This window comes from Pan troglodytes, chromosome 3, assembly GCF_028858775.2.
Source record: "Pan troglodytes isolate AG18354 chromosome 3, NHGRI_mPanTro3-v2.0_pri, whole genome shotgun sequence".
Lineage (NCBI taxonomy): Eukaryota > Metazoa > Chordata > Mammalia > Primates > Hominidae > Pan > Pan troglodytes.
Genome location: NC_072401.2, coordinates 74549972 through 74560792, shown reverse-complemented (window position 1 = coordinate 74560792; position 10821 = coordinate 74549972). Strand labels below are relative to the sequence as shown.

Genomic DNA, 10821 nt, shown 5'->3' with positions numbered 1-10821 from the left:
ATACTGTCACATCATCCTTCCTCCAGCAGGATTCTCTTATGACTGGGAAAACTGCTGAATACCCACAGATCACTCAGCATAAGGTCGAGGGCTGACTGTCAGCAAGAAGGAAAGGCAGACTGAAGAAATGAAGACCACATGAAAGGAAAGCACTTTGCTTTCATGGCTCTGCCTATAAAGTCCACATGAAGGTCAGTATGACATAAAAAAGCTCTGGCTGCTAGAGCAAGGATGGTGGAAGATGCAGAATATTTGCTAGTGTAACACACAGAGGAGAAGTGGTCCCAAGAAAAATCCAGGTGAGTGTAATGTCCTGGAGCTAGGCCACAAGCGTCCCTAGATGTGACCTCGAGCAAATCGGTCTTTCTATGCCTCAATTTCCTCATCTGCAAAGAGAAGTTTATAATAACGGCACCTACTCCATAGGCTGTTGTGAGGATTCCATGAATAAACATGGATAGAGTGCTCACTTTGGCAGCACATATACTAAAATTGGAATGATAAGAGAAGATGATTAGCATGGCCCCTGCTGAAGAATGACACACAAGTTCATGAAGCATTACATATTTTTTACCAAAAAAAAAATGTTTAAATGAAAATAAAAATATTAAATATGGATGGAGTACTTAGCACAGGGGTGGTGGTGGTTTTGATCATATCTGCCAATGCTCCTGCATAAAGCTAAAAGACAGAATGGGACAGAGAAAAATATGCCCCAGGAAAAGGCAGCAGAACTCTGCTTTCTGCAGAAGGCACCATAAAGGAAGTCAGGCTTCTTCAAGGTCAGGCAACACAGAGGTCTTACAATAGCAAATTAAAAACACCAAGAGTCCAGCTTATTGAAATAGGATCATCCTTAGACTGTGAACTTTGTACAACTTCATTCAGATAGACTGAGAAGTCCTAGCAATTTCTATTAAAATTCTCATAAAGGAAAGAACCCATTCCAGTGCACACAAGGATGGGATTCAGAGGAGTGAGGCATTGACAGGAGGCTTTGAGACAATGCAATGCTAGGGCCAAAAAAGAAAATTTATCAGGGTAGATGGAGCCAGGGCAGAATGAATCCTTCTGGCCTCTCTCCACTGAAGGGCTTACTGATTTCACAGTGAGGAAAAACAAGTTAATAGTAGACCAATGATCTTCACAGGCTTATATTACTACATTTGCCTAAGCTGACTGTCTAGTAAAGTACTCATAGCTCATTCTATACTGTGGGTTCATCAATGAATTCTTCTCTTTCTTTTTTTTTTTTGAGACAGAGTCTCACTCTGTCACCCAGGCTGGAGTTCAGTGGTGCAGTCTCGGCTCACTGCAACCTCTGCCCCCCAGGCTCAAGTGATTCTCGTGCCTCAGCCTCCAGAAGTAGCTGGGATTACAGGCATGTGCCACCACACCCAGCTAATTTTTGTATTTGTAGTAGAGACGGGATTTCACCATGTTGGCCAGGCTGGTCTCAAATTCCTGGCCTCAAGTGATGCTTTCGCCTCAGTCTCCCAAAGTGCTGAGATTACAGGCATGAGCCACCGCATCTGGCCTGAATTCTTTTCATTCATTAATTCATTCATCAGATATTTATGGATTGCTACAGAACACCATGTCCTGTGCTCAGGAATGAGAGTCCAGTGCTCACAACTTAGTGGGGGAGATAGAATGTAAGCAACTGTTACACTGCAGACTCAAGTTCGACAGAAGTGATAAGTTCCCAAGGATCCCAAGGATAGAGGACCACTGGATTGGCTAGAGGGATAGATTGTAAAGGGCCTTAAAGCCTTGTTAAGAAGTTTGGATTTTATTTTGAGGGCAATGGAAGGCCATAGAAAGATATACTGACTTAAATGCTCTACTGGTATTGTTATAAATGATCGCTCTGGGTGAACTCTGAAAATCTCATCCTGACACTGGCACCCAGAATGAACTTAATTAAAATCTCCCCTTGGAAAATCATTAACATCCAAAGATGATTCCTTTTGAGTACGGCTCTAAGTTACACTGTTCTCACCCAAAAGCTGTACAGAGGTAGCCAACAGCCTCTCTGCAGTTCAGGAAAGAAATAAAACAGTGACCCAGAAATCCTCAATCTTAAAAATATATATATTGGAATCATATTTAGGCAAGCAATGTTTTCATTCACTGTAAGATGTCTAAGATTATTCAAGATCAGAGGTGCCCAAGGCCAGTCAACTACCAAAATTTTAATGGCAAAAGGAAGGAATTTGAGTCATTTTGTGGTAAAAAATAAAAATACAGCATGCTGGATAGAGGCCAGCCCTTCATTGTAACAATCAGGGCACTGCTCTTCCTACATTTGAGGAATAGTGTCAAAATTCATGCTGGAATGTTTATTTTATTTTCTAAAACTGTTTTTAGAATGCTTTCTCTGTGTTAGCCATAAAGTCTCTACAAGGACACGATTTAGCAGCAGCAACCCGGTTGGAAGAGATTTGTCATGAAGCTGCCTTTGGATGCTAGTAGCCTGTATTCAGATTATATGTGTATTTGTAGTGGTGTGGAGATTATAGAGAGGAAACTAAAATACTCCTATAATGCTTGTGACATGCCACCTCTACCCCAACAAGAAATGTGATATATTTCACTCAGGGTAATAAACCTACGAGGGTGATAAAGATTACTGATGGGAGCCTTGAAGAAGTTACAGAAGATGGATCTTTGTCCCTCTAGAACCTTTAGGATTAAGGGTTCCCTTGTAACAGGGAGGGGGGAAATATGTCAGAGGTGTTTGAACCAGAGTGACTATAGGACTGGGTAAAATAAGGCTGAGCCCTACTGGGCTGCATTCCCAGAAAGTTTAGGCATTCTAAGTCACAGGATGAGACAGGAGGTCACTAAAACCTTGCTGATAAAACAGGTTGCAGTAAAGAAGTTGCCTAAAACCCACCAAAACCAAGATGGTGACAAAAATGGCCTCTGGTCGTCCTCACTGCTGATTATACACTAGACACTCTCAATAGTGCCATGACAGCTTACAAATGCCATGGCAATGTCACGAAGTTACCCTATATGGTCTAAAAAGTGGAGGAACCCTCAGTTCTTGGAATTGCCCACCCCTTTCCAGGAAAACTCACGAACAATCCACACCTTGTTTAGTATATAATCAAGAAATAACTGGCTTCCAAGATGGCCAAATAGGAGCAGCTCCAGTGTGCAGCTCCCAGTAAGATCCACAGAAGGCGGATGATTTCTGCATTTCCAACTGAGGTAACTGGTTCATCTTACTGGGATTAGTTGGACAGTGGGTGCAGCCCACAGAGGGTGAGCCAAAGCAGGGCGGGGCATCACCTCACCCGGGAAGTGCAAGGGTCAGGGGATTTCCCTTTCCTAGCCAAGGGAAGCCGTGACAGACTGTACCTGGAGAAACAGTACACTTCTGACCAAATACTGTGCTTTCCCTGCAGCCTTAGCAACTGGAAGACCAGGAGATACCTTCCCGTGCCTGGTTCGATGGGTCCCACACCCACAGAGCCTTGCTCACTGCTAGCACAGCAGTCTGAGATCAACCTACGACACTGCAGATTGGCAGGAGAAGGGGCGTCCACCACTGCTGAGGCTTGAGTAACTCACAGTGTAAACAAAGAGGCGGGAAGCGTGAACTGGGTGGGGCCCACCACAGCTCAGCAAGGCCTACCACCTCTATAGATTCCACCTCTGGGGGCAGGGCATAGTAGAATAAAAAGCAGAATAAAAAGCTTCTGCAGACTTAAATGTCCGTGTCTGACGCATCTGAAGAGAGCAGTGGTTCTCTCGGCAGGGCATTCGAGCTCCAAGAACAGACAGACTGCCTCCTCAAGCAAGTCCCTGACCCCCATGTAGCCTGACTGGGAAACACCTCCCAGTAGGGGCCAACAGACTCCTCAAACAGGCGGGTGCCCCTCTGGGACAAAGCCTCCAGAGGAAGGATCAGGCAGCAATATTTGCTGTTCTGCAGCCTCCGCTGGTGATACCCAGGGAAACAGGGTCTGGAGTGGACCTCCAGCAAACCCCAACAGACCTGCAGCTCAGGGGTTTGACTGTTAGAAGGAAAACTAACAAACAGAAAGGAATAGCATCAACATCAACAGAAAGGACATCCACACCAAAACCCCATCTGCAGGTGACCAACATCAAAAAGACCAAATGTAGATAAAACCACAAAGATGGGGAGAAACCAGAGCAGAAAAGCTGAAAATTCCAAAAAACAGATCTCCTCCGAAGGATCACAGCTCCTCACCAGCAAGGGAACAGAACTGGATGGAGAATGAGTTTGACAAGTTGACAGAAGTAGGCTTCAGAAGCTCAGTAATAACAAACTTCTCCAAGCTAAAGGATCATGTTCTAACCCATTGCGAGGAAGCTAAAAACCTTGAAAAAAGGTTAGACGAATGGCTAACTGAATAAACAATGTACAGAAGACCTTAAATGACCTGATGGAGCTGAAAACCATGGCATGAGAACTACGTGATGCATGCACAAGCTTCAATAGCTGATTTGATCAAGTGGAAGAAAGGATATCAGTGATTGAAGATCAAATTAACGAAATAAAGCGAGAAGACAAGATTAGAGAAAAAAGAGTAAAAAGAAATGAACAAAGCCTCCAAGAAATATGGGACTATGTGAAAAGACCAAATATACGTTTGATTGGTGTACCTGAAAGTGACTGGGAGAATGGAACCAAGTTAGAAAACACTCTTCAGGGTATTATCCAAGAAAACTTCCCTAACCTAGCAAGGCAGGCCAACATTCAAATTCAGGAATTACAGAGAACACCACAGACACACTCCTCGAGAAGAGCAACCCCAACACACATAACTGTCAGATTCACTAAGGTTGAAAGGCAGGAAAAAATGTTAAGGGCAGCCAGAGAGGAAGGTCAGGTTAACCACAGAGGCAAGCCCATCAGACTAACAGCGGATCTCATGGCAGAAACCCTACAAGCCAGAAGAGAGTGGGGGCCAACATTGAACATTCTTGAAGAAAAGAATTTTCAACCCCAAATCTCATATCCAGCCAAATTAAATTTCATAAGTGAAGGACAAATAAAATCCTTTACAGACAAGCAAATGCTGAGAGACTTTGTCACCACCATGCCTGCCCTACAAGAGCTCCTGAAGGAAGCGCTAAACATGGAAAGGAACAACTGTACCAGCCACTGCAAAAACATGCCAAATTGTAAAGACCATCAACACTATGAAGAAACTGCATCCATTAATGGGCAAAATAACCAGCTAACATCAAAATGACAAGATCAAATTCAAACATAACAATATTATCCTTAAACATAAAAGGGCTAAATGCTCCAGTTAAAAGACACAGACTGGCAAATTGGATAAAGAGTCAAGACCCATTGGTGTGCTGTATTCAGGAGACCCATTTCATGTGCAAAGATGCACATAGGCTCAAAATAAAGGGATGAAGGAAGAGCTACCAAGCAAGTGGAAAGCAAAAAAAAAGCAAGGATTGCAATCCTAGTCTCTGATCAAACAGACTTTAAACCAACAAAGATAAGAAGAGACAAAGAAGGCCAGGCCACTACATAATGGTAAAGGGATCAATTCAACAAGAAGAGCTAACTATCCTAAATATATATGTACCCAATACAGGACCACCCAGATTCATAAAGCAAGGCCTTAGAAACCTACAAGAGACTTAGACTCCCACACAATAATAATGGCAGTCTTTAATACCCCACTGTCAATATTAGACAGATCAACAAGACAGAAGGTTAACAAGGATATCCAGGACTTGAACTCAGCTCTGCACCAAGCAGACCTAATAGACATCTACAGAACTATCCACCACAAATCAACAGAATATACACTCTTCTCAGCACCACATCACACTTATTCTAGACCTGACCACATACTTGGTAGTAAAACACTCCTCAGCAAATGGAAAAGAACAGAAATAACAACAAACTCTCTCAGACCACAGTGCAATCAAATTAGAACTCAGGATTAATAAACTCACTCAAAACTGCACAACTACATGGAAACTGAACGACCACTCCTGAATGACTGACTACTGGGTAAATAATGAAATGAAGGCAGAAATAAAGATGTTCTTTGAAACCAATGAGAACAAAGACACAATGTACCAGAATCTCTGGGACACATTTAAAGCAGTGTATAGAGGGAAATTTATAGCACAAAATACCCACAAGAGAAAGCAGGAAAGGTCTAAAATTGACACCCTAACATCACAATTAAAAGAACTAAAGAAGCAAGAGCAAACACATTCAAAAGCTAGCAAAAAGCAAGAAATAAATAAGATCAGAGAAGAATTGAAGGAGATAGAGACACAAAAATCCCTTCAAAAAATCAGTGAATCCAGGAGCTGGTTTTTTGAAAAGATCAACAAAATTGATAGACCGCTAGCAAGACTAATAAAGAAGAAAGGAGAGAAGAATCAAATAGATGCAATAAAAAATGATAAAGGGGATATCACCACCAATACCACAGAAATACAAACTCCCATCAGAGAATACTATAAACACCTCTACACAAATAAACTAGAAAATCTAGAAGAAATGGATAAATTCTGGACACATACACCCTCCCAAGACTAAATCAGGAAGAAGCTGAATCTCTGAATAGATCAATAACAGGTTCTGAAATTTAGTCAATAATGAATAGCCTACCACCCAAAAAAAGTCCAGGACGAGATGGATTCACAACCAAATTCTACCAGAAGTACAAAGAGGAGCTGGTACCATTCCTTCTGAAACTATTTCAATCAATAGAAAAAGAGGGAATCCTCCCTAACTCATTTTATGAGGCCAACATCATCCTGATACCAAAGCCTGATAGAGACACAACAAAAAAAGAGAATTTTAGACCAATATCCCTGATGAACATCGATGCAAAAATCCTCAATAAAATACTGGCAAACCGAATCCAGCAGCACATCAAAAAGCTTATCCACCACAATCAGCTCGGCTTCATCCCAGGGATGCAAAGCTGGTTCAATGTATGCAAATCAATAAACATAATCCATCACATAAACCGAACCAATGACAAAAACCTCATGATTATCTCAATAGATGCAGAAAAGGCCTTTGACAAAATTCAATAGCCCTTCATGCAAAGAACTGTCAATAAACTAGGTATTGATGGGACATATCTCAAAATAATGACAGCTATTTATGACAAACCCACAGCCAATATCATACCGAATGAACAAAAACTGGAAGCATTCCCTTTGAAAACTGGCACAAGACAAGGATGCCCTCTCTCACCACTTCTATTCAACATAGTGTTGGAAGTTCTGGCTAGGGCAATCAAGCAAGAGAAAGAAATAAAGGGTATTCAATTAGGAAAAGAGGAAGTCAAATTGTCCCTGTTTGCAGATACATGGTTGTATATTTAGAAAACCCCATCGGCTCAGCCCAAAATCTCCTTAAGCTGAGGATCAACTTCAGCAAAGTCTCAGGATACAAAATCAATGTGCAAAAATCACAAGCATTCCTATACACCAATAATAGAAAAACAGAGAGACAAATCATGAGTGAACTCCCATTAGCAATTACTACAAAGAGAATAAAATATCTAGGAATCCAACTTACAAGGGATGTGAAGGACCTCTTCAAGGAGAACTACAAACCACTGCTCAATGAAATAAAAGAGGACACAAACAAATGGAAGAACATTCCATCCTCATGGATAGGAAGAATCAATATCATGAAAATGGCCACACTGCCCAAGGTAATTTATAGATTCAATGCTATCCCCATCAAGCTACCAATGACTTTCTTCACAGAACTGGAAAAAACTACTTTAAAGTTCATATGGAACCAAAAAAGAGCCTGCAATTGCCAAGACAATCCTAAGCCTAAAGAACAAAGCTGGAAGCATCATGCTACCTAACTTTAAGCTATACTACAAGGCTACAGTAACCAAAACAGCATGGTACTGGTACCAAAACAGGTATATAGATCAATGGAACAGAACAGAGCCCTCAGAAATAACACCACACCTCTACAACCATCTGATCTTTGACAAACCTGACAAAAACAAGCAATGGGGAAAGGATTCCCTATTTAATAAAAGGTGCTGGGAAAACTGGCTAGCCATATGTAGAAAGCTGAAACTGGATCCCTTCCTTACACCATATACAAAAATTAACTCAAGATGGATTAAAGACTTAAATGTAAGACCTAACACCATAAAAACCCTAGAAGAAAACCTAGGCAATACCATTCAGGACATAGGCATGGGCAAAGACTTCATGACCAAAGCACCAAGAGCAATGGCAACAAAAGCCAAAATAGACAAATGGGATCTAATTAAACTAAAGAGCTTCTGCACAGCAAAAGAAACTACCATCAGAGTGAAGAGGCAGCCTACAGAATGGGAGAAAATCTTTGCAATCTACCCATCTGACAAAGGGGTAATATCCAGAATCTACAAAGAACTTAAATAAATTTACAAGAAAAAAACAAACAACCCCATCAAAAAGTGGGCAAAGGATATGAACAGATACTTCTCAAAAGAAGACATTTATGCAGCCAACAGACATATGAAAAAATGCTCATCATCACTGGTCATCAGAGAAATGCAAATCAAAACCACAATGAGATACCATCTCACACCAGTTAGAATGGCAATCATTAAAAAGTCAGGAAACAACAGATGCTGGAGAGGATGTGGAGAAATACACTGTTGGTGGAAGTGTTAATTAGTTCAACCACTGTGGAAGACAGTGTGGTGATTCCTCAAGGATCTAGAACTAGAAATACCATTTGACCCAGTGATTCCATTACTGGGTATATACCCAAAGTATTATAAATCTTTCTACGATAAAGACACATGCACACGTATGTTTATTACAGCACTATTCAAAATAGTAAAGACTTGGAACCAACCCAAATGTCCATCAATGATAAACTGAATTAAGAAAACCTGGCACATATACACCATGGAATACTATGCAGCCATAAAAAAGGGTGAGTTCATAGCCTTTGCAAGGACATGGATGAAGCTGGAAACCATCATTCTAAGCAAACTATCACAAGGACAGAAAACCAAACACCGCATGTTCTCACTCATAGGTGGGAGTTGAACAACAAGAACACATGGACACAGGGCAGGGATCATCACACACCAGTGCCTGTTGGGGCGTGAGGGGCTGGGGGAGGGATAGCATTCAAGGAAATACCTAATGTAATTGACAAGTTGATGGGTGCAGCAAACCAACATGGCACATGTATACCTATGTAAAAAACCTGCATGTTGTGTACATGTACCCTAGAACTTAAAGTATAATGAAAAAGAAAAGAGATTGTTCACACCTCATTCAACAATAATTTTTCTGACTAACAACCATTTTTCTCACTATGTCTCAGCAACAAGTCCTATGGCTTTCCTTTAGTAACTTTTGTTTGTTATATGTTTTTAATAAAATTTTATGTTTCCAAAAAAAAAAAAAGTAACTATAAGTATACACAGTTGAGCAGCCCATGTCACTGCTCTACCTATGGAGTAGCCATTCTTTATTCCTTTGCTTTCTTAATAAACTTGCTTTCACTTAAAATATGTGCATATATATATATATATATATAACTGAAGGGGAAATTAAGGCCTAGGTACTGAAAGGAAATGTAACTATACTTAAGTCATTTTGCCCATTGATACCTTCTTCTAATTCTCTGGGGGTAATTTCTGCAACTTGGAATGAAATGAAAGAATAAATGCCATGGCAATGTCAGGAAGTTAACCCATCATACCCGTTACCTATTGGTATGACATATTGTTTGAACCAAATATGAGGTATAATTTCAGGAGCACTGAGAGACCTCACTTCATCTGTCTCCACCCTCCAAGTCCTGCCAGGGTGCTAAAAATTGCCACATTTTTTCACTCTTTTGAGATAAGTCTTTAAACTACTATGAAATGCATATTTCATCTGGGAGGGGCAGCACTCTGAGTCATTAATAATAACAATTACTCGAATGACTTCATCGAGTTATCTGGCCTGTTTCTGGGCAGTCTCCAGGGTAGTAGTGAGGGTGCTTTTGATCCTGGAGAAAAAGCCAGAGGACGTCTGAAAGACAGACTCTGGGTGTGGACCCAGGAAGACAGTGAAAGGACCTTGCTACTTCCCCATTTTTCTAAGACTGGCCTGGTCTCATTGTTTGAGAGGTGTAGGATGAGATCATGAGAATTATTCTGGCTACAGCTAATTGCTTTATTGTAAACTTCAGGCTGTATGAAGAGGCTGGATTAAGTGTTGTGGTTACACACTCACCAATTATGTGAATTTGTATGTCTTACTTAAATTCTTGGATCCTCAGTTTCCCACCTGTTATGTAAGAATAAAAACACATGATTCACTTAACTCAGAGAGCTCCTGTGAAAATTGGGTAAATTAATGAATGTGAAAGTATATTGCAAATAAAAGAGGGTTATGCAAAGGACCATGCTTGACCCAGCACTACTCCTTGGTATTTACTCAAAGGAGTTGAAAGCTTTTTTCGACCCAAAAACCTGCACATGCACATTTGTAGCAGCTTTATCCATAATTGCCAACATGTGGAAACAACTAAGATGTCCTTCAATAGAAGAATGCATAAACAAACTGTGATACATCCATACAGTGGAATATTTCTCAGCGATAAAAAGAAATGATCTCTCAAGCCATAAAAAGACACGAAGGAAACTTAAATGCATATTACTGAGTGAAAGAAGCCAATCTGTAAAGGCTACATACTGTATTATTCCAACTATATGTCATTCTGGTAAAGGCAAAAACTTGGGAGAGAGCAAAAAGACCATTGGTTGCCGAGGGCTTGAGGGGATGGAATAACTAGGTAGAGAACAAGGGATTTTT

General features: G+C 40.8%; 1 non-coding gene across 1 annotated transcript; it reads left to right on the top strand.

Moving 5' to 3' along the window:
• The first annotated feature begins 462 nt into the window (after positions 1-462).
• LOC112209036 (U6 spliceosomal RNA) lies at positions 463-571 on the top strand. The gene has a single exon (XR_002943723.1). It is a non-coding gene; the product is annotated as a U6 spliceosomal RNA (small nuclear RNA).
• Positions 572-10821: the final 10250 nt, after the last annotated feature.